Genomic DNA, 23,082 nt, shown 5'->3' on the forward strand with positions numbered 1-23,082 from the left:
TCATTTATATAAATGATTTGGGTGCGAGCACAAGAGATCTAGTTAGTAAGTTTGCGGATGACACCAAAGTTGGAGGTGTAGTGGACAGCGAAGAGGGTTACCTCAGATTACATCAGGATTTTGATCAGATGGGCCAATGGGCTGAGAAGTGGCAGATGGAGTTTAATTCAGATAAATGCGAGGTGCTGCATTTTGGGGAAGCAAATCTTAGCAGGACTTATACACTTAATGGTAAGGTCCCAGGGAGTGTTGCTGAACAAAGAGACCTTGGAGTGCAGGTTCATAGCTCCTTGAAAGTGGAGTCGCAGGTAGATAGGATAGTGAAGAAGGTGTTTGGTATGCTTTCCTTTATTGGTCAGAGTATCGAGTACAGGAGTTGGGAGGTCATGTTGCTGCTGTACAGTGCTTTGGTTAGGCCACTGTTGGAATATTGTGTGCAATTCTGGTCTCCTTCCTATCGGAAAGATGTTGTGAAACTTGAAAGGGTTCAGAAAAGATTTACAAGGATGTTGCCAGGGTTGGAGGATTTGAGCTACAGGGAGAGGCTGAACAGGCTGGGGCTGTTTTCCCTGGAGCGTCGGAGGCTGAGGGGTGACCTTATAGAGGTTTATAAAATCATGAGGGGCATGGATAGGATAGGCATGGGGTGGGGGAGTCCAGAACTAGAGGGCATAGGTTTAGGGTGAGAGGGGAAAGATATAAAAGAGACCTAAGGGGCAACTTTTTCACACAGTGGGTGGTGCGTGTATGGAATGAGCTGCCAGAGGATGTGGTGGAGGCTGGTACAATTGCAACATTTAAAAGACATTTGGTTGGGTATATGAATAGGAAGGGTTTGGAGGGATATGGGCTGGGTGCTGGCAGGTGGGACTAGATTGGGTTGGGATGTCTGGTTAGCATGGACAGGTTGGACCGAAGGGTCTGTTTCCGTGCTGTACATCTCTCTGACTCTGTTTCAGTGGGATTGCCCTTCACTTGTTTCCATTGCATTGGGAGCTCGAGAATAACCTGCAATAGCTTTTCTTCGAGCTTCTGCACTGTTACCCCTTGAAATCCCAAGGATCTATTATTTGATTACTGAAGATGTCATGTCTGTGTTGAAATGTTAACTCTGTTGTCAGACCCGCTGAGTATTTCAAGCATTTTGTTTTATTTCATGTTAAGTGTCCGCAGTATTTATCTTTTCTTGATCTGTGGAACGCTGCTGTTTGTTTCCGTCAACACTGACCTTTACCTCAGAATTGTTTGCCTTTGATCTGGCGATCCCTCCACTGATCTGTCAGTCTGTTTGTCTGATGATTAGGGTAGGATAGCAGAACACAAATTTAGATATGGGAATAAAGCTCATTCTATGCTGTCCTGATCAAAAACTCCCAGGACAGGGACAGCACGGGGCTAGATACAGAGTAAAGCTACGTCTACACAGTTTCCATCAAACGCTCCTAGGAGAGGAACAGTATGGGGTTAGATACAGAGTAACGTTTGTACCATTCACAGAGAAGCAGACCCGACAGCTCAAACAGTCCTTGTTGGAATTTACCCTTTAGAGGTGCCGAGTTTATCAATTATTTTCCTGGATCACATTCAGATCTTTGCACTGCTTGTGAGATTGTCAGATGACGGTGAATTTCTGTGGTTCTGTTTGAGAAAATTAAAATTTGGTATGCTGTATTGAAAACAGGAAATGAGCTCAGTGCGTAGGATGCTTTTCTTTCTTTTCACTTTCCCTCTCAGCTGGGCATCAGTTACAGAGAGGGATGTTTCTTATTCATTGTCTGTGCTTTTCCAAAGGTTTTTTGAATCTGGCAGATAGTTGTCATGACTGTGCACTGTGCCTGAAATGAAGTGTGCCTGTCCCACTTCCAGCCAAGCACAAACACGCACGCAGAAAAACCTTGATTGTTTTCCCATCGGTTACTAAGGCTAGTTTATGTTGCAGTCACCATATCTTAACTTGGAACTAACGTATCCAGTTTTGTGCAAAAGAATGTTCAGTATTAAAGTGTTTACAATAGCAAGCAATAACTTTGGACAGCTGTCAGAAAATCTGATTAATGCAGGGATCGGACACTTGGAGGCCAAGTGGGGTGAATTAATCACAATGGAATGCTGTAACATTGAGTTTCTGATCCGCTCACGACCTCTCTGGAGATTCTCAAAATTTGAATGTTAACCTCCCTGACCATTTCTCTGCAGCAAATAATGCCAAGAGAAACTCATCAAGGAATTCAAGTTGTTGTTTCCTCTTTCCTTGATCACTTTGTTTGTTTATTTTAAAAGATATTTTGAGACTGTAAGAGGTAGATTCATAAATGAGTCATCCAGTTCTGGGAGCAAAAGGCTGTTTGTTTTCCAGTTAGTGTTGGGCAGACAGGTTGTCCTCTGGGAGGGTATGTCAGATGACCAGCGGCAGCAGAGTGGGCCAGAGTAAAACCTGAGATGTGAAATGAAGCCTGGTTCAAGCGAGGCCCGGGGCCTGTGGGCCAGCCTGGTTCAAGCGAGGCCCGGGGCCTGTGGGCCAGCCTGGTTCAAGCGAGGCCCGGGGCCTGTGGGCCAGCCTGGTTCAAGCGAGGCCCGGGGCCTGTGGGCCAGCCTGGTTCAAGCGAGGCCCGGGGCCTGTGGGCCAGCCTGGTTCAAGCGAGGCCCGGGGCCTGTGGGCCAGCCTGGTTCAAGCGAGGCCCGGGGCCTGTGGGCCAGCCTGGTTCAAGCGAGGCCCGGGGCCTGTGGGCCAGCCTGGTTCAAGCGAGGCCCGGGGCCTGTGGGCCAGCCTGGTTCAAGCGAGGCCCGGGGCCTGTGGGCCAGCCTGGTTCAAGCGAGGCCCGGGGCCTGTGGGCCAGCCTGGTTCAAGCGAGGCCCGGGGCCTGTGGGCCAGCCTGGTTCAAGCGAGGCCCGGGGCCTGTGGGCCAGCCTGGTTCAAGCGAGGCCCGGGGCCTGTGGGCCAGCCTGGTTCAAGCGAGGCCCGGGGCCTGTGGGCCAGCCTGGTTCAAGCGAGGCCCGGGGCCTGTGGGCCAGCCTGGTTCAAGCGAGGCCCGGGGCCTGTGGGCCAGCCTGGTTCAAGCGAGGCCCGGGGCCTGTGGGCCAGCCTGGTTCAAGCGAGGCCCGATCCTTGAGTGGACTGTAAGGAGACAGCACTCTCTGAAAGCTGACTGGTTGAAAGGTGCCCAGTTCTAGGATTTGATAGCCTCACTTTGGCCATTCTCTTGCATGTTGATCACGCAATATCAGATTGTAATCTCATCTCCTATCACTCTTCCTTCCCCCACACCACCTGGCCCAGCTTCAGAAAGCGCGTGACTCTGATTGGAAGGAATGGTGATGTCGTCGATTATGTCCTCAGTGCTGCCAAGGAATCAAGGCGCAGGACTATCTCCAAGACCCACGCCCGGATTATCCGTTCACCGCAGAATAACCAACACCGGCTAGTCGATTCGAGCTTCTCTGGAGTTTACATCAATGACTGCCGCATAGATAGTGAGTGCACTTCCACCTGGTGCAGGGATCAGGGCAGGCCGGTAGGAGCACCTGGGGGCCAGGCCAGATCTGAAACCCATTGTCTTTTAGTTTTTAAACTTTTTTTATTTATACAGTGATATGAACAAGGAACAAGTGTAGGCCGCTTGGCTGTGCCATTCAAAAGGATTGTGGCTGATCTGGTTTTAACCCTCCACTCTATATCCCTGCATATTCTAATAATCTTTCACTGCTTGGTAATCCAGAATCTATCTATCTGTAGCTTAAAAATATTTAAAGATTCTACAAACACTGAGGAAGGGAATTCCAAAGACACTCAACACACTGAGAGCAAAAAAACCCCCTCATTCAATCCCTTATTTTTAAACAGTTTTATTCAGTTGTAGATTCTCTGACACGATGACACATCCTTTCCACATCCATCTGGTCAAGTCCTCGCAGGATCTTGTATATTTCAATTAAGTTACCATTGACACTCTAAATTCAGAGGATACAGGCTTAGCCTGTCTAACCTTTCCTCATAATACCGTGCATTCCCTGTATTTGTCCAGTAAACCGTCTCCCGGGATCTATATCCAAGTAGTCTTGTTTGAGAGTTGTTTCCCTTACCTGCTGGGGTGGAGTGAAATGAGAGGGAGGAGGCAGACATGAAAGTTTGACTCTGTAACTATGAATGTTGCCTCCTGTGACCTTAGGTGACGTCCTCCTGAAGGAAGGTGATACAGTGACGTTTGGACATCCGCAGGGTTCTCAAGTGGACCGAGGGGAGAGAGTTCGTCAGCCCAACTCTGAATTTTACTTCATGGTAAATCTGTTTGAAAGTGAATTCTCAAAATGCTTTAATGGAGGAATGCTGAAAGGTTTTTTTAAGAACATGATGGAGTAGTGAATGGCCAGCATGGAATCGATTTCAGAAGTTCCCTAGCTCTGAAAGCAACAAATCTCTGTCCAAGAGCATGGGACCTGGAACAATACAGCGCAGAACAGGCCTTTCGGTCCTTGATGTTGTGCCAACCTGTGAAATCATCTATGCTCATCCCCTCATCATCTGTGTGCTTAGAACGTAGGACATTACAGCGCAGTACAGGCCCTTCAGCCCTCGATGTTGCGCCGACCTGTCATACCAATCTGAAGCCCATCTAACCTACACTATTCCATGTACGTCCATATGCTTGTCCAATGACAACTTAAATGTACTTAAAGTTGACAAGACCCAAAGCGAGAATCATACTCCTAGACCAACGAGCCACCCAGTAAAGAAAATTGAGCTTCAATTAAGCACAGTGAGACTGACGTGATTTGAACACGCAATCTTCTTATCTGGAGTCAGACGAGTTCCCATTGCGCCACAAGCCCACAGCAATCCAAGGATTGTTTAAGTCTCCCTAATGTGGCTGAGTTAACTACGTTGGCAGGTAGGGCATTCCACGCCCTTACCACACTCTGCGTAAAGAACCTACCTCTGACATCTGTCTTAAATCTATCACCCCTCAATTTGTTGTTATGCTCCCTCATACAAGCTGACGTTATCAACCTAGGAAAAAGACTTTCACTGTCTGCCCTATCTCATCCTCTGACCATCTTGTATGTCTCTATCAAATCCCCTCTTAGTCGCCTTCTCTCCAATGAGAACAGACCCAAGTCTCTCAGCCTTTCCTCATAAGACCTTCCCTCCAGACCAGGCAACATCCAAATAAATCCTCTCTGCACCTTTTCCAATGCTTCCACATCCTTCCTGTAATGGGGCAACCAAAACTGTACGCAATATTCTAACTGAGGCCGCAATATCATTTTGTATATTTGCAGCATGACATTTCGGCTCTAGAATTCGATTCCTCTACCAATAAAACTTAACACACTGTATGCCTTCTTGACAGCACTATCCACCTGGATGTCAACTTTCAGGGATCTATATACATGAACTCCAAAATCCCTCTGCACATTCACACTACCAAGGATCTTTTCATTGACCCAGTATTCTGCTTTCCTGTTATTCTTTCCAAAGTGAATCACCTCACATTTAGCTGTACTAAACTCTACTTGCCACCTCTCAGCCCAATTCTGCAGTTTATCCAAGTCCCCCGCGACCTGTAACATTCTTCCATACTGTCCACCACTCCACCGACTTTAGTGTCATCTGCAAGCTTACTAACCTAATCCAAGGATTGTTTAAATCTCCCTATACCTGCATCTAAGTCGTTTATAAAAATGACAGACAGCAGTGGTCCCAAAACAGATCCTTGTGGCACACCACTAGTAACCGGACTCCAGGCTGAATATTTTCCATCAACCACCACTCACTGCCTTCTTTCAGAAAGCCAGTTTCTAAACCAAACTGCTAACTCACCCTCAATCCTGTGCCTCTGCATTTTATCCAATAGCCTACCATGTGGAACCTTATGAAAGGCTTTACTGAAGTCCAAGTTCACGCCGTCAACTGCCCTACTCTCATCCACGTACTTGGTCACCTTTTCAAATTGCTCAATGAGGTTTGTGAGACATGACCCACCCTTGACGAAACCATGTTGACTATCTGAAATCAAATTATTGCCTGCTAGAAGATTATAAATCCTATCTCATATAATCCTTTCCAAAACTTTTGCTACAACAGAAATAAGGCTCACTGGTCTATAATTACCTAGGTCATCTCTGCTGCCCTTCTTGATCAAGGGCACAACATTTGCAATCCTCCATTCCTCTGGTACTTAACGTGTAGACAATGACGACTCAAAAATCAAGGCCAAAGGCTCTGCCATATCCTCCCTAGCTTCCCAGAGAATCCTCAGATAAATCCCATCCTTCTCAGGAAGTTGTCTACTTTCACTCACTCCTTCTAGAATTGATAAAACCTCCTCCTTACTAACCTCGTTCCTTTCTAGTCTAATATCTCATATCTCGTTCTTCTCCCCTACAATATCATCCTTTTCCTGAGTGAAAATCAATGAAAAATATTCGTTTAGCACCCCTCCGATCTCCACACACAACTTCCCACTTCTGTCTTTGATTGGTCTTATTCCTACCCTCGTCATCCTTTTATTCCTCACATATCTATAGAAAGCCTTGGGGTTCTCCTTTATTCTACCTGCTAAACTTCTCATGTCCTCTTTGCTCTTAACTTTTTAAATCCTTCCTAGCTAATCTGTAACTCTCTATCGCCTCATCTGAACCATCTCGTCTCATCGTCACATCAGCCACCTCCTCCTTCTTCATAACAACAGATGCAATTTCTGTGGTAGACCACAGTTCCCTTACCTTACCACTTCCTCCCTGCCTGACAGTGACATACCTATCATGGACAGGCAATATCTGTTCCTTAAACCAGCTCCATATTTTGATTGTCCCCATCCCCTGTATTTTGCTACCCCATTCTATGCATCCTAAGTCTTGCCTAATCGCATTATAATTGCCCTTGCCCGATTGATGACTCTTGCCCTGTGGCATGTACCTACCCCTTTCCATTGCTGAACCAAGCGTAACTGAATTATAGTCACAGTCTCCAAAATGCTCACCTACCACTAATTTAAACACCTGGCCTGGTGCATTGCTAGGCACCAGATCCAGTGTGGCCTCCCTTCTTATCAGCCCTTCGACATACTGTGTCGGAAAACCCTCCTGTATACATTGCACAAAACCTGCTCCATCCGACGTATTCGAGTTCCTGTACAGTGAATCCTGGTTCTCTGGAGAGGAACTTTAGAGACTAGGATCGAGCGTAAGAAAGGAGCTCGACAAATCATTTGGTCTTTGGAACTTGTCTATCACTGAATAAGGCATTAGCTGCTCAGAAATCTGTCAACCTTTGTCTTGAATATCTTGTTTTATTCATTCATGGATGTGGATCTCACCGACTGGGTTACTATTCATTGCACATCCTCAGTTGCCATTGAGAAAGTGATGATAAGCTGCCACCTTGAACAACTGCAGTCCATCTGCTATGCATTGATGTTAGGGACGGAGTTCTCGGATTGTGACCCAGTGATGCTGAGGGAATGGTGATATATTTCCGAGTCAGGATGGTAGAGTGGTTCGGAGGGGAACCTGCAGGGGGTGGTGTTCCTATGTATCTGCTGCCCTGTCCTCCTCGATGACAGCAGTCACGGATTTGGAAGGTGCTGTCTAAGGAGCTTTAGTGTATTTCTGCAGTGCCTCTTGTAAATGGTATACACCGCTGCTATGGAGTTTTGGAGGTGGAGGAAGTGAACGTTTGTGGATGTTGTGCCAATCAAGCATGAACCGCTTTGTCTGCATCCAGGCAAGTGGGGAGTATTCCATCACACTCCTGAATTGTGCCTTGTAGATGTTGGACATGCTTTGGGGAGTCAGGAGGTGAGTTACTTGCTGGAGTGTTCCTAGCTTCTGACCTGCATTTGCAGCCACTGCTTTTAAATAGAATCATAGAGTCCCTACAGTGCAGATAGAGGCCATTCGGCCCATCAAGCCTGCACCAACCCTCGGGAAGAACATCCTAAACCACCCACACCATCCCTGTAACTCCACATTTACCATGGCTAATCTACCCAGCCTCTGGATCAGTGGTGCTGGAAGAGCACAGCAGTTCAGGCAGCATCCAACGAGCAGCGAAATCGACGTTGTTGGCTTATTCCTGATGAAGGGCTTTTGCCCGAAACGTCGATTTCGCGCTCGTTGGATGTTGCCTGAACTGCTGTGCTCTTCCAGCACCACTGATCCAGAATCTGGTTTCCAGCATCTGCAGTCATTATTTTTACCTAATCTACCCAGCCTGTACATCCCTGTGCAGTTTAATGTGACCAATTCATCTAACCTGCACATGTATGGACTGTAGGAGGAAACTGGTGAGTCCAGTTGAGTTTCTGATCAATGATTACCCCCAGGGTATTGTTAGTGGGAGATTCAGTATTGGCAATGCCATTGAATATCAAAGGTGATGGTTAGATTCTCTCTTGTTGGAGTTGGTCATTGCCTGGCACTTGTGTGGTGTGCATATTGTCTACCACTTGTCAGTCCAAGCCTGGATATTGTCCAGATCTTGTTGCATTTGAATACGGACTGCTCCAGTATCGGAGGAGTCGCAATTGGTGCTGAACATTGTGTAATCGGAGGCAAACATCCCCACTTCTGACCTTATGATGGAGGGAAGGTCATTGGTGAAGCAACTAGAGGTTGGGCCTGTAACACTATCCTGAGGAACTCCTGCAGAGATATCTGGAGCTGAGATAACTGAGCTCCAACAACCACAACCATCTTCCTATGTGTCAGATAAGATTCTGTACAGTATGCTCCACATTTATCCCTGTGCTGCTGTCTGGATTCCAAAGAGCCACCTTCCACTGTGAAGAAATTTCGCCTCATCTCTGCCTTAACCCACACTTGCAGGTCAATCCAGGAATCTCCTGTCTTAAATTTCCCATGGTTGGAAGCAGCATCTCTTCTTGTCAAGAATCTTCTTATTTTCTGTAAGATTTCCTTATATTCTTCTAAATCTCAGAGTGTAGATCAATCTCCTCAATCATTCCTCATAGGATAGCCCCCTCATTGCAGGAATTGATCTCATGGGTCACCCGAAAACCTTCCTGTAACAAGTATGTCCTTTATTTAAAACAAAAACAAAGTGCTGGTAAAACTCAGCTGGTTTGGCAGCATCTGTGGAGAGACCCATCAGAAATGGATGTCACTGGGTCTGAAATGTTAACTCTGCTTTCTCTCCACAGATGCTGCCATCATCATGGAATTTGAGTTCATTTCATGAATCTGGAATTGTAAACTGGTCTCAAGGATAGTGATCAATGATTGTTGCAAACAAGAAATCCATCTGATTCATTAATGTCCTTCAGGGAAGAAAATCTGCTGTCCTTACTTGGTCTGGCCTTCACATGACTCCAGATCCTTTGCTCAAGTTTGTGATGGGTCTGTACTCAATGGAGCTTAGAAGGATAGTGGGGGAATCAGATTGAAACCTAAGAATACTGAGAAGCCTGAATGGACGTGGAGAAGATGTTTTCATTAGTGGCAGAGTCTAAGACCCAAGGGCATTGTATCAGAGTGAAAGGACAGCACTTTAGAACTGAGATGAGAAATTTCTTCAGTGAGAGGTTGATGAATCTGTGGAACTCCTTGCTGCAGAGGGCTGTGGAAGCCAAGTCATTGAGTGTTTTTAAGATAGAGATAGATAGGTTCTTGATTATTAAGGGGGTCAAAGGTTACAGGGAGAAGACCGGCGAATTGGGTTAAGAATCGACCATGATTGAATGGCAGAGCAAACTCAATGGCCAAACTTTGCTCCTATATCTAATCGTCTTATGGTCTAAACAGAGTTAATCATTTGTGATATCACTCACCCTTTAGAACTGAAAGGAGGTAGAAATGTGATTCGAGGGGGTAAGGGTTGTAAAAGAAACAATGAGAGTGAGTGTAAATGTAATGAACATCTCTTTCTGAAAGCTAAAATATGGAAAACAGATTCAAATTAAATCTGCACAAGGCAAATAAACAAAATAGGGGCTAGAGTTCACAGGCTGAATTTGTTGAACTTAATGTTCCATCTGTCAGATTTTTGCTCACTCACTTAACCTGTCTGCATTCCTTTGAGAACTCCTTATGTTCTCTTTGCAGCTTACATTCCTCCTTACCATTGTTCATGAGGAAATTAGCAGCCCTCCATTTGGTCCCTTAATCCATGTTGGTGGAATAGATTGTAAATTGGTGAGGGCCTCTGGCACTGCAAGTTGCATCTTGCCACCAACAGGTTTTAAATGCAGTGATTTTCTCCATATTGTTTTTCTGGTGAGCATGGCTGCTTTTGTCCCTCTCTGCCGTTAACAATTATTCTCAACAGTGACGACAGGTGCAAAATATCATTTAATCTGTCTTTTTCTCTTTAGAGGATCAAGGCTCACTTGCTCACTCCCCTCTTAAATATCTATTATAACTCTTGCTATGTTTTTAATCTTCTAACTAGATTTTTCTCATTGTAATTTCTCCATTAATCTTTTAGTCCTCCTTTGCTGCTTTTTGTAGTCTGCCCAATCTCTTGACCTGCCACTGTGCATTTTTACTTTCCAGTTATAATTTCCTCTGTTAACCCCAGATGGTGTGTCCTTCTTTCTCACTGGTATGTTTATTTTTGGAATATTCTGAAATACAATGGTAGATATTTAAGGATATATTTCTATTTACTCATCCCTTAACCTCATTCCCTAACTCCCTTCAACCAGCTGTATTTTCATACCCTTACGTAATTTAGAATCATTCGTCTCAGATTCACTTTTCTCTCCCTCCAGCCGATTGCAAAATTCAATCATGTTGTGAGCAGTGCTACCTAAATTTCTCATCCTAAACCTATGCCCTCTAATCCTGGACTCCTCAACTCCAGGGAAAAGACTTTGCCTATTTACCCTATTCCATGCCCCTCGTAATTTTGTCTTGATTATGAGGTCACCAATTAAATCTGTCTTTTTGCATCATATCAAATCTAAAACCTCTGACTCCAAAACATGCTGATATAAGAAAGAATCTATCTCTCTGACCTTATCTTCTGGGTCACCCTTGCACTTGCAATTTGTAGATTAAAATCACACATTTATTGAAATACCTTTCTCAAAAGCCCCATAAATTCTATCTGTTCTACAATATGGTTTATGTCAGGGGACCTCTAAACCACTCTTATAAGTTCCTCCTTACCTTTCCTACCTCTCATCTTCACCCAAACAGATTGCATGTTCTCTTGTCTAGAAGGTCACTTCTGTCTATTGTACTTGGATCGTCTATAATAACAGACCTACCCCATCACCTTTTCATCGTTTCCTGACCTTCTGAAGTGTTACGTTCCATTTGTCATCTTGCAGGCGTGGCCCGATATTGTCATAGAGTCATAGAGGTGTACAGCATGGAAACAGACCCTTCGGTCCAACTTGCCCATGCCGACCAGATATCCCAACCCAATCTAGTCCCACCTGCCATTACCCGGCCCATATCCCTCCAAACCCTTCCTATTCATATACCTATCCAAACGCCTCTTAAATGTTGCAATTGTACCAGCCTCCCCCACTTTTTCTGGCAGCTCATTCCATACACGTACCACCCTTTGTATCTTTCCCTTCTCATCCTAAAACTATGCCCTCTAATTCTGGACTCCTCAACTCCAAGGAAAAGACTTTGCCTATTTACCCTATTCCATGCCCCTCGTAATTTTGTAAACCTCTATAAGGTCACCCCTCAGCCTCCGACACTCCAGGGAAAACAGCCCCAACCTGTTCAGCCTCTTCCTGTAGCTCAAATCCTCTAACCCTGACAACATCCTTGTCAATCTTTTCTGAACCCTTTCAAATTTCACAACATCTTTCTGATGGGAAGGAGACCAGAATTGTACGCAATATTCCAACAATGGCCTAACCAGTGTCCTGTACAGCTGCAACATGACCTCCCAACCCTTGTACTCAATACTCTGACCAATAAAGGAAAGCATCCCAAATGCCTTCTTCACTATCCTTTCTACCTGCGACTCCACTTTCAAGGAGCTATGAACCTGCACTCCAAGGTCTCTTTGTTCAGCAACACTCGCTAGGACCTTACCAGTAAGTGTATAAGTCCTGCTAAGATTTGCTTTCCCAAAATGCAGCACCTCGCATTTATCTGAATCAAGCTCCATCTGCCACTTCTCAGCCCATTGGCCCATCTGGTCCAGATCCTGTTGTAATCTGAGGTAACCCTCTTTGCTGTCCACTACACCTCCAATTTTGGTGTCATCTGCAAACTTACTAACTGTACCTCTTATGCTCACATCCAAATCATTTATGAAAATGGCAAAAAGTAGAGGGCCCAGCACCGATCCTTGTGGCACTCCACTGGTCACCGGCTTCCAGTCTGAAAAACAACCGTCCACAACCACCTTCTGTCTTCTACCTTTGAGCCAGTTCTGTATCCAAAAGGCTAGTTCTCTCTGTATTCCATGAGATCTAACCTTGCTAATCAGTCTCCCATGGGGAACCTTGTTGAACACCTTACTGAAGTCCATACAGATCACATCTACCACTCTGCCCTCGTCAATCCTCTTTGTTACTTCCTCAAAAAATTCAATCATGTTTGTGAGACATGATTTCCCACGCACAAAGCCACTTGACTATCCCTAATCAGTCCTTGCCTTTCCAAATACATGTACATCCTGTCCCTTAGGATTCCCTCCAACAACTTACCCACCACCGATGTCAGGCTCACTGGTCTATAGTTTCCTGGCTTGTCCTTACCACCCTTCTTAAACAGTGGCACCACGTTAGCCAACCTCCAGTCTTCTTGCACTTCAGGTGTGACTATTGATGATACAAATATCTCAGCAAGAGGGTAAAAACAATGACTGCAGATGCTGGAAACCAGATTCTGGATCAGTGGTGCTGGAAGAGCACAGCAGTTCAGGCAGCATCCAACGAGCAGCGAAATCGACGTTTTGGGCAAAACCCGAAACTTTGATTTTGCTGCTCGTTGGATGCTGCCTGAACTGCTGTGCTCTTCCAGCACCACTGATCCAGTATCTCAGCAAGAGGCCCAGCAATCATTTCTCTAGCTTCCTGCAGAGTTCTAGGGTACACCTGATCAGGTCCTGGGGATTTATCCACCTTTATGCGTTTCAAGTCATCGAGCACATCCTCCTCTGTAATATGGACATTTTGTAAGGTGTCACCATCTGTTTCCCTACAGTCTATATTTTCCACAGTTAATACTGATGCAAAATACTCATTTAGTATCTCCCCCATTTTCGGTGGCTCCACACAAAGGCTGCCTTGCTGATCTTTGAGGGGCCCTATTCTCTCCCTAGTTACCCTTTTGTCCTTTATTTATTTGTGAAATCTCTTTGGAGTCTCCTTAATTCTATTTGCCAAAGCTATCTCGTGTCCCCTTTCTGCCCTCCTGATTTCCCTCTTAAGTATACTCCTTCCTTTATACTCTTCTAAGGATTCACTCGATCTATCCTGTCTACACCTTACATATGCTTCCTTTTTTTTCTTAAACAAATCCTCAATTTCTTTAGTCATCCACCATTCCCTATACTTACCAGCTTTTCCTTTCACCCTAATAGCAATATACTTTCTCTGGATTCTCGTTATCTCATTTCTAAAGGCTTCTCATTTTCCTGGCATCTCTTTATGTGCGGACATCTGTCCCCAGTCAGCTTTTGAAAGTTCTTGCCTAATACCGTCAAAATTGGCTTTTCTCCAATTTAGAACTTCAGCTTTTAGATCTGCTCTAACCTTTTCCATCACTATTTTAAAACGAATGGAATTATGGTCGCTGGCCCCAAAATGCTCCCCCACTGACACCTCAGTCACCTGCCCTGCCTTATTTCCCAAGAGTAGGTCAAGTTTTGCACCTTCTCTAGTAGGTACATCCACATACTGAATCAGAAAATTTTCTTGTACACACTTAACTAATTCCTCTCCATCTAAACCCTTAACACTATGGCAGTCCCACTCTATGTTTGGAAAGTTAAAATCCCCTACCACAACCACCCTATTATTCTTACAGATAGCTGAGATCTCCTTGCAAGTTTGTTTCTCAATTTCCCTCTGACTATTAGGGGGTCTATAATACAATCTCAATAAGGTTATCATCCCTTTCTTATTTCTCAGTTCCACCCAAATAACTTCTCTGACTGTATTTCGGGAATATCCTTCCTCAGCACAGCTGTAATGCTATCTCTTATCAAAAATGCCACTCCCCCTCCTCTCTTGCCTCCCTTTTTATCTTTCCTGTAACATTTGTATCCTACAACATTAAGCTGCCAGTCGATCACATCCTGTGTATTGTTTCTGTTTGAGCTTTCAGTTAATCAGTTATGAATGCTGCTCGCATTCAGATATAGAGAATTTAGTTTTGTCCTTTTACTATTTCCATAACCCCTATCCTTAATTGTTTGTGCACTCTTAACTTTGTATGCTATCACCTTCCTTCACACTCGGGTGACAAATTTCCTTATTGCTGCCTCGTTTTCTTCCCTAGTCCTTGTCTTATAATTTATCCCTTTTTTTTGTATTTGTTTGTGGCATGTGGGCATTGGTAACTGGCTAATGTTTATTGCCCATAAAGGAATGGTAATCTATTGCCAAGGCAAGATGATGAGGGTCTTGGATTGGAACTTGCAGGTGGATGTGATCCTGCATATCTGCTGCCCTTGTTCTTCTGGGTAGTAGAGATTTTTTTTTATTTCAAAAATATTTGTAAAATATTCATAAAATAATTTGATGGACTGTACATTAGGTAATGCCATACATATGTCCACATTTACATACACAGCTCAGAATTATTATTATTACATACAGGTCTGTGCATTTCTCGCTCATATATTGAGCTGAGGCATCAGCAGAGCCCAAACGACTGCATGGGCCCACTGATCTTCTTTAGACAGGCAGATGTTAAACGGTGGTCTTTCCCCACTGCGCCTTGACGGCAGCTGCCCCAAGCTTCAGCGCGTCCCTCAACACGTAGTCCTGGACCTTGGAATGTGCCGGTCTGCAACACTCAGTCGGGGTCAACTCCTTCAGCTGGAAGATCAACAGGTTTCGGACCACCCAGAGAGCGTCCTTCACCGAGTTGATGATCCTCCAGGCGCAGTTGATATTCGTCTCGGTGTGCGTCCCGGGGAACAGGCCGTAGAGCACGGAGTCCCGCGTCACGGCGCTGCTCGGGACGAACCTCGACAAATACCACTGCATTCCTCTCCAGACTTCCTCTGCATAGGCACATTCCAGAAGGAGGTGTGTGACAGACTCGTCCCCCCCGCAGCCGCTTCGAGGGCAGCGTGCAGTGCGGCTGAGAGTCCAGGCGTGCATAAATGATCGCACAGGTGGAGCCCTTCTCACCACCAGCCAAGCCACGTCTTGGTGCTTGTTGGAAAGTTCTGGCGATGAGGCATTCTGCCAGATTGCTTTGACAGTCTGCTCAGGGCACCACTCAACAGGATCCGCCCTCTCCTTTTCCCGAAGGGTCTCAATGTGCTGACCACTTCCTGATGGACTTGTGGTCAAAGGTGTTTTCCTTCAGAAATTTCTCCACGAAGGACAGGTGGTACGGAACGGTCCAACTACTCGGAGCGTTCCGCGGCAGCGAGGCCAGGCCCATCCTTCGCAACACCGGGGACGGTAGAACCTCAGTACGTAGTGACACTTGGTGTTTGTGTACCGGGGATCCACGCACAGCTTGATGCAGCCACACACAAAGATGGCCATCAGGGTGAGGGTGGCATTGGGAGTGTTTTCTCCCCCATTGCACGGTCTTTGTACATTGTGTCTCATCGGACCCGGTCCATCTTTGATCTCCACATGAAGTGAAAGATGGCTCGGGTGACTGCGGCAGCGCAGGTTCTGGGGATAGGCCAGACCTGTGCCACATATAACAATACTGAGAGTACCTCACACCTGATGACCAGGGTTTTTCCCGCGATGGAGAGCGACCATTGCTCCCATCTGCCTAGTTTCTGTCTCATCTTCCTGATCCACTCCTCCCAGGTCTTGGCGCACGCTGCAGCACCCCCGAACCAAATACCCAGCACCTTCAGGTGGTCCGTCCTGACAGTGAAGGGGATAGAGGATTGGTTGGCCCAGGTCCCGAAGAGCATGGCCTCGTTCTTGCCTCGGTTTACCTTGGCCCCCGAGGCCCATTCGATCTGGTCGCAGACGCACAGGAGTCTGTGCACGGACAGCGGATCCGAGCAGAAAACGGCGACGTCGTCCATGTACAGGGAGGCCTTAACCTGTAGGCCCCCGCTGCCAGGAATAGTCACCCCTCTCAGGCTTGCATCCTTCCTGATGGATTCGGCAAATGGCTCTATGCAACACACAAACAAGGCAGGAGAGAGAGGGCAGTCCTGCCTGACTCCAGATCTTATAGGGAAGCTATCTGATTCCCACCCATTGATTGACACTGCACTGACAATGTTGGTGTACAGCAGTCTGATCCAATTTCCGATTCCCTCCCCAAAGCCCATTTTGGAGAGGACATCCCTCATATATGTATGCGATATCCTGTCAAAGGCTTTCTCCTGGTCCAGGCTGATGAGGCAGGTGTCCGCCCCCTGTCCTGCACATAGGCGATCGTATCCCTGAGGAGTGCAAGACTCTCAGAGATCTTCCTGCCCGGTACAGCACAGGTTTGGTCAGGGTGGATCACCGCTCCCAGAGCAGACCTGACCCGGTTGGCGATGACCTTTGACAAGATTTTATAGTCTGTGTTTAACAGTGAGATCGGTCTCCAATTTCTAATTTCCTCCCTCTCCCCCTTCTGCTTGTAGATGAGGGTGATGATGCTTTTCCTCATGGATTCACTCATGGTATCTGCCCGAAGGATACTGACATACACCTCCAGCAGGTCCCAGCCAATCAAGTCCCAAAGAGCGGAATAGATCTCGACCGGTAAGCCGTCGCTTCCGGGAGTTTTATTCTTTTCGAAGGACTCGAGGGCCTGGTCAGCTCCATAAGACCATAAGACATAGGAGTGGAAGTAAGGTCATTTGGCCCATCGAGTTCACTCCGCCATTCAATCATGGCTGATGGGCATTTCAACTCCACTTACCAGCGTTCTCCCTGTAGCCCTTAATTCCTCGAGACAACAAGAATCTATCAATCTCTGCCTTGAAGACATTTAGCGTCCCGGCCTCCACTGCACTCTGTGGCAATGAATTCCACAGGCCCACCACTCTCTGGCTGAAGAAATGTCTCCGCATTTCTGTTCTGAATTGACCCCCTCTAATTCTAAGGCTGTGTCCACGGGTCCTAGTCTCCTCGCCTAACGGAAACAATTTCCTAGCGTCCACCTTTTCCAAACCATGTATTATCTTGTACATCTCTATTAAGTCTCTCCTCAATCTTCTAAACTCCAACGAATACAATCCCAGGATCCTCAGCCGTTCCTCATATGTTGGACCTGCCATTCCAGGGATCATCCGTGTGAATCTCCACTGGACACGTTCCAGTGCCAGTATGTCCTTCCTGAGGTGTGGGGACCAAAACTGGACACAGTACTCCAAATGGGGCCTAACCAGAGCTTTATGAAGTCTCAATAGCACATCTCTGTTTTTATATTCCAACCCTCTTGAGATAAGAGACAACATTGCATTCACTTTCTTAATCACAGACTCAACCTGCATGTTTACCTTTAGAGAATCCTCGACTAGCACTCCCAGATCCCTTTGTACTTTGGCTTTACTAATTTTCTCACCATTTAGAAAGTAGTCTATGCTTTTATTCTTTTTGCCAAAGTGCAAGACCTCACACTTGCTCACGTTAAATTCCATCAGCCATTTCCTGGACCACTCTCCCAACCTGTCTAGATCCTTCTGTAGCTGAAAATGTGTTGCTGGTCAAAGCACAGCAGGCCAGGCAGCATCTCAGGAATAGAGAATTCGACGTTTCGAGCATAAGCCCTTCATCAGGATGAAGGGCTTATGCTCGAAACGTCGAATTCTCTATTCCTGAGATGCTGCCTGGCCTGCTGTGCTTTGACCAGCAACACATTTTCAGCTGTGATCTCCAGCATCTGCAGACCTCATTTTTTACTCGTAGATCCTTCTGTAGCCTCCCCACTTCCTCAGTACTACCTGCCTGTCCACCTAACTTCGTATCATTGGCAAACTTCGCTAGAATGCCCCCAGTCCCCTCATCCAAATCATTAATATATAATGCGAATAGCTGTGGCCCCAACACTGAACCCTGCGGGACACCACTTGTCACCGGCTGCCATTCTGAAAAAGAACCTTTTATCCCAACTCTCTGCCTTCTGTTAAACAGCCAATCCTCAATCCATCCCAGCAGCTCACCTCGAACACCATGGGCCCTCACCTTGCTCAGCAGCCTCCCGTGTGGCACCTTACCAAAGGCCTTTTGAAAGTCTAGATAGACCACATCCACTGGGTTTCCCTGGTCTAACCTACTTGTTACCTCTTCAAAAAATTCCAACAGGTTTGTCAGGCATGACCTCCCCTTACTAAAACCATGTTGACTTGTTCTAATCAGACTCTGCTCTTCCAAGAATTTAGAAACCTCATCCTTAATGATGGATTCTAGAATTTTACCAACAACCGAGGTTAAGCTGATTGGCCTATAATTTTCCATCTTTTGTCTTGATCCTTTCTTGAGCAAGGGGGTTACAACAGCCATCTTCCAATCATCCGGGACCTTTCCTGACTCCAGTGACTCTTGAAAGATCTCAACCAATGCCTCTGCTATTTCCTCAGCCACCTCTCTCAGAACTCTAGGGTGTATCCCATCGGGGCCAGGAGATTTATCAATTTTAAGACTTTTTAACTTTTCTAGCACTCTCTCTTTCGTAACGGCAACCATACTCGACTCAGCCCCGTGACTCCCTTTAATTTTTGGGATATTACTCATGTCTTCCACTGTGAAAACTGACGCAAAGTACTTGTTAAGTTCTCCTGCTATTTTCTTATCTCCCATCACTAGGCTTCCTGCATCAGTTTGAAGTGGCCCAATGTCTCCTTTTGCCTGTCGTTTGTTTCTTATGTACTGAAAGAAACTTTTACTATCATTTCTAATATTACTGGCTAGCCTACCTTCATATTTGATCTTCTCATTTCTTATTACACTTTTTGTTATCCTCTGTTTGTTTTTGTATCCTTCCCAATCTTCTGATTTCCCACTGTTCTTGGCCACTTTATAGGATCTCTCTTTTTCTGGTTCAGCCTCTCTCGTGTTCCGTCATATAAAACCTCCGTTATAGAGGACAGGAATGACTGGGACAGGCTGGCATAGAAGGATTTGCTGATCCTCATGATGTCAGCCTGAGATGACGTTACCGAGCCATCTTCTTCCTTCAGGCTGCTGAGCACGGAGCTCTCTTTGTGCACCTTCTGGAAGAAGAAACGTGAGCACGTCTCGTCCTGCTCCACCGAGCGGACCCTGGACCGGAAGATTATCTTGGAGGCCTCCGAGGCAAAGAGCGAGGCTTGCTGACCCTTCACCTCCTTGAGCTCCTCCATGACATCGACCCCCATCGTCTGCAGCAGGAGCAGGTTCTGCATACTTTCCTGGAGCTGGGACAGTTTTCCCCGCCTCTCTCTCACCTCCTGAACACCTTTGAGGATGAAGAACCTCTTGATGTTCCCTTTAACTGTTTCCCACCAGTCTGCTGGAGACTCAAAGAGGGGCATCACGGTTCTCCAACCTGCGTAGTCCCTCTTGAGCTCCTCGATGTTTCCCGGGGTCAACAGCTTAGTGTTCAGTTTCCACGTTCCCTTACCCGCCCGCTGTTCGTCCTGTAGGTGACAGTCGGCCAGTAGGAGGCAGTGGTCAGAGAAGAACACCGGCTTGACGTCGGTGGTTCTGACCGAGAACGTTCGGGACACAAACAGGTAATCTATCCTTGAGCGGATAGACCGTGACCAGGTGCATCTATGCTGCGCTCCGTCTGCAGGGGTGCTGAAGACATCGTGCAGCTTGGCATCTTTTACCGTGTCCATCAGGGCTCTGTACGTGGTGTCCAGTTTACTGTCCCCCCTGCCGGATCGTCCATCTGCATCAATGATACAGTTGAAGTCTCCGGCCAGAATGACCGGCCTGGACGGAGCCAGCAACAGTGGAAGCTGTTGCAGGACGGCCAACCGTTCACTCTTATCCTCTGGGGCGTACACATTGATTAGACTTACGGGAGTGTTTCTGTATTTAACATCCGTGACGAGGAGGCGCCCGCCCACCACCTCCTTAACCTCGGAGATGGTGAAGTTGCCTCCCCGCAACAGGATCCCTAGGCCTGAGGAACGGCTATCGTTGCCCCCCGACCACACTGACGGCCCATGGGCCCACAAGCTCGACCATCTCCTGTAGCTGCTGAGGTGCGGTATCCCGCACTCCTGCAGAAACAGGACGTCGGCTTTCCTGGCCAGCGTTGAAACGCATCGCGTAGCTGATTTGATGCTACGCACGTTGATGCTGGCAATTTTCAACCCCATTTTAACAGTTTACAGGTTTACCGGTGTCCATTTGCTGCTGGTCTTGCCCCTCTGGGGTAGCTGCGTGCATCCCCGTGGTGGCGGCAAACTGTTGGACCTTCCCAGGGCTGAGGTAACTGTCCAGCTCCGCGCTGGGGCCATTTCCCCACTCTGTTGTCTTCATGTCGGGCCCATGGTCCGCACCGTCCAGTTCTCCGTCTGACAGCGGGGCTGTCATAGGACCGCTGCTCCCAGATACCTGGAGCTGTGGGCCGGTGAGTACCTCCTGGTTCTCACCGGGTAGGGGGAGGCTTTTACCCGTCCCCTCAGAGGTATCATCCTTTCCTTCCTGGGTGGTGCTGCCCTCCTTTCTCCCCATGGCGCTCTGTCTCTTCCTCAGATGACGACCCTTCTTGCGCCCGTCCTCACCATCGGAAGAGCTGCCTGCATCTTTGACTTGTAGGTGTCGCTTCCCCCTTCGCTGGGTGGCTTTGGGGCCCCCGAGAGGTTTCCTCTTCCTGTTTTTGACTGTGATCCAGTCCTCTGCCTCCTTTGATTCCTCCTCTTTCATTTACTCCGTCTGCCTTGACGGAGCTTGGATCGGCTGCTGCACCTCCCTGCTGTCTGCCGCCTGCTCTTCCTTCTGGGTGCCTCCAGGCACTGTTTCCGTGCTATTTTCTGGTGCCTTGCTGGTCTTTGTCGGTCCCCGGCTCGTGTTGCCACCTCCAGCCATCTGTGCGTAGGTGGCGGCTCCTCGTCTTGGACAGGCCTTGTACATGTGGCCCGCCTCTCCGCACAGGTTACAGTTCTTGGCCTCCTTACAATCCTTGGTCGGGTGGCCTTCCTGCTTGCAGTTTCGGCATACGGTCACCTTACAGTTGGCCGCCATGTGGCCTGACCTCCCGCAGGTTCGGCACACCTTCGGCTGCCCTGCATACGTCAGGTAACCTCTGCTTCCTCTGATGGCGAGGCTGGAGGGTGGGTGGAGGATGTTCCCGCTGCCATCGAACCTCCGGGTTACCTTGACCTGTCTTTTACTAGTCCAGATCCCGAAAGGATCGACCACATCGGTGCTTTCTCCTTCGACCTGGACATGCCTCTTCAAGAAGGTGAGAACATCTGCCGCTGGGACGTAGCACACACAACGGGACCGCCGACAAGATGGAGAACAGAGGTTCCCTTTCCTTTTCTTTGTTCAAAGTTATGCACTTTGGTCTGTGAAACAGGAAGACGGTGTATGACTTAAATGCTGATGTACTGGGAAGTGTGGATGACCAAAGAGATCTGGATGTCATAGAGTTAGAGATATACAGCACAGAAACAGACCCTTTTGTCCAACCCATCCATGCCAACCAGATATCCCAACCCAATCTAGTCCCACCTGACAGCACCCGACCCATATCCCTCCAAACCCATCCTATTCAAAAACCCATCCAGATGCCTATTAAATGTTGCAATTGTACCAGCCTCCACCACATCCTCTAGCAGCTCATTCCATACACGCACCACCCTCTGCGTGAGAAAGTTGCCCCTTAGTTATCTCTTATATCTCACCTAAACCTATGCCCTCTAATTCTGGACTGTTTATTGTTGGAATATTCTGAAATATATCCTTAAATGTCTACCATTGCATTTCAATGGACTCTTCCCTGAACTTCATTTCCCAACTCCCTTCAGCCAGGTCTACCTTCATACCCTATGTAATTTAGAATCATTTGTCTCAGCTTCACTCTGGGGAAAAGACCTTCCCTATTTACCCTATCCATGCCCCTCATGATTTTATAAACCTCTATAAGGTCACCCCTCAGCCTCCGATGCTCCAGGGAAAACAGCCCCAGCTTGTTCAGCCTCTCCCTATAGCTCAAATCCTCCAACCCTTGTATATCTTTTCTGAACCCTTTCAAGTGTCCTTGTACACCAGTTAGTGAAAGGAAATAGGCAGCAAGTTCTGACAACTGCTTCTCCCTCCACTGATGCTGCCCAACCTGCTGAGTTTCTCCAGCATTTGTTGTTTTTGTTTTAGATATGCAACTAGTTAGGAAGTGTAATGATCTGTTGTCCTTCTTTGCAAAAACTTTGTTCAGAAGTAAGGATATGCTACAGCAATTATACTGGGCATTGCTATGACCACAGCTGGAGTGTTGTGTGCAGTTTTGGTTTCCCTAGCGAAGAGAGGATGTACTTGCCGTAGAGGGAGTATAGCAGAGGTTCATTAGGCTAATACCAGACATGGCAAAACTCTCAAATGGTTTTAACTGGGCCTGTATCACTAGGATTTAAGGTGAGAGAGGAACTGATAGCAATGTATAAATTCTAACGGGCTGGGCAGAATCGATGCAAGGAAGGTGTTTTCCCTGGTTGGGGAGTCGAGAGTCAGGGAACACAGTCTCAGGATATGGTGGGGAGACCATTTTCAATTGAGATGATGGAATGTTGCTTCACTCTCCAAAGGATAATGAACCTGTGGAATTATCCACCCAGAAGATGTGGCGGCCAAGTCTCTTGAGAAAGAGATCAGTAACAATAACAGGTTTGATATTAATAGCATCAAGGGGTATGGAGAGAATGTGGGGATAAGACATTGAGATGGGGCTCAGCCATGATCATAACGAAAGGGAGAGCAGGCTAGAAGGGCCAAATGGCCTACTCCTGTTCAAAGGGCCATCGAATATATTTGAGACATTGACGGAATGGTGGAATTAGTC

This window comes from Hemiscyllium ocellatum, chromosome 5 (genome assembly GCF_020745735.1).
Source record: "Hemiscyllium ocellatum isolate sHemOce1 chromosome 5, sHemOce1.pat.X.cur, whole genome shotgun sequence".
NCBI lineage: Eukaryota > Metazoa > Chordata > Chondrichthyes > Orectolobiformes > Hemiscylliidae > Hemiscyllium > Hemiscyllium ocellatum.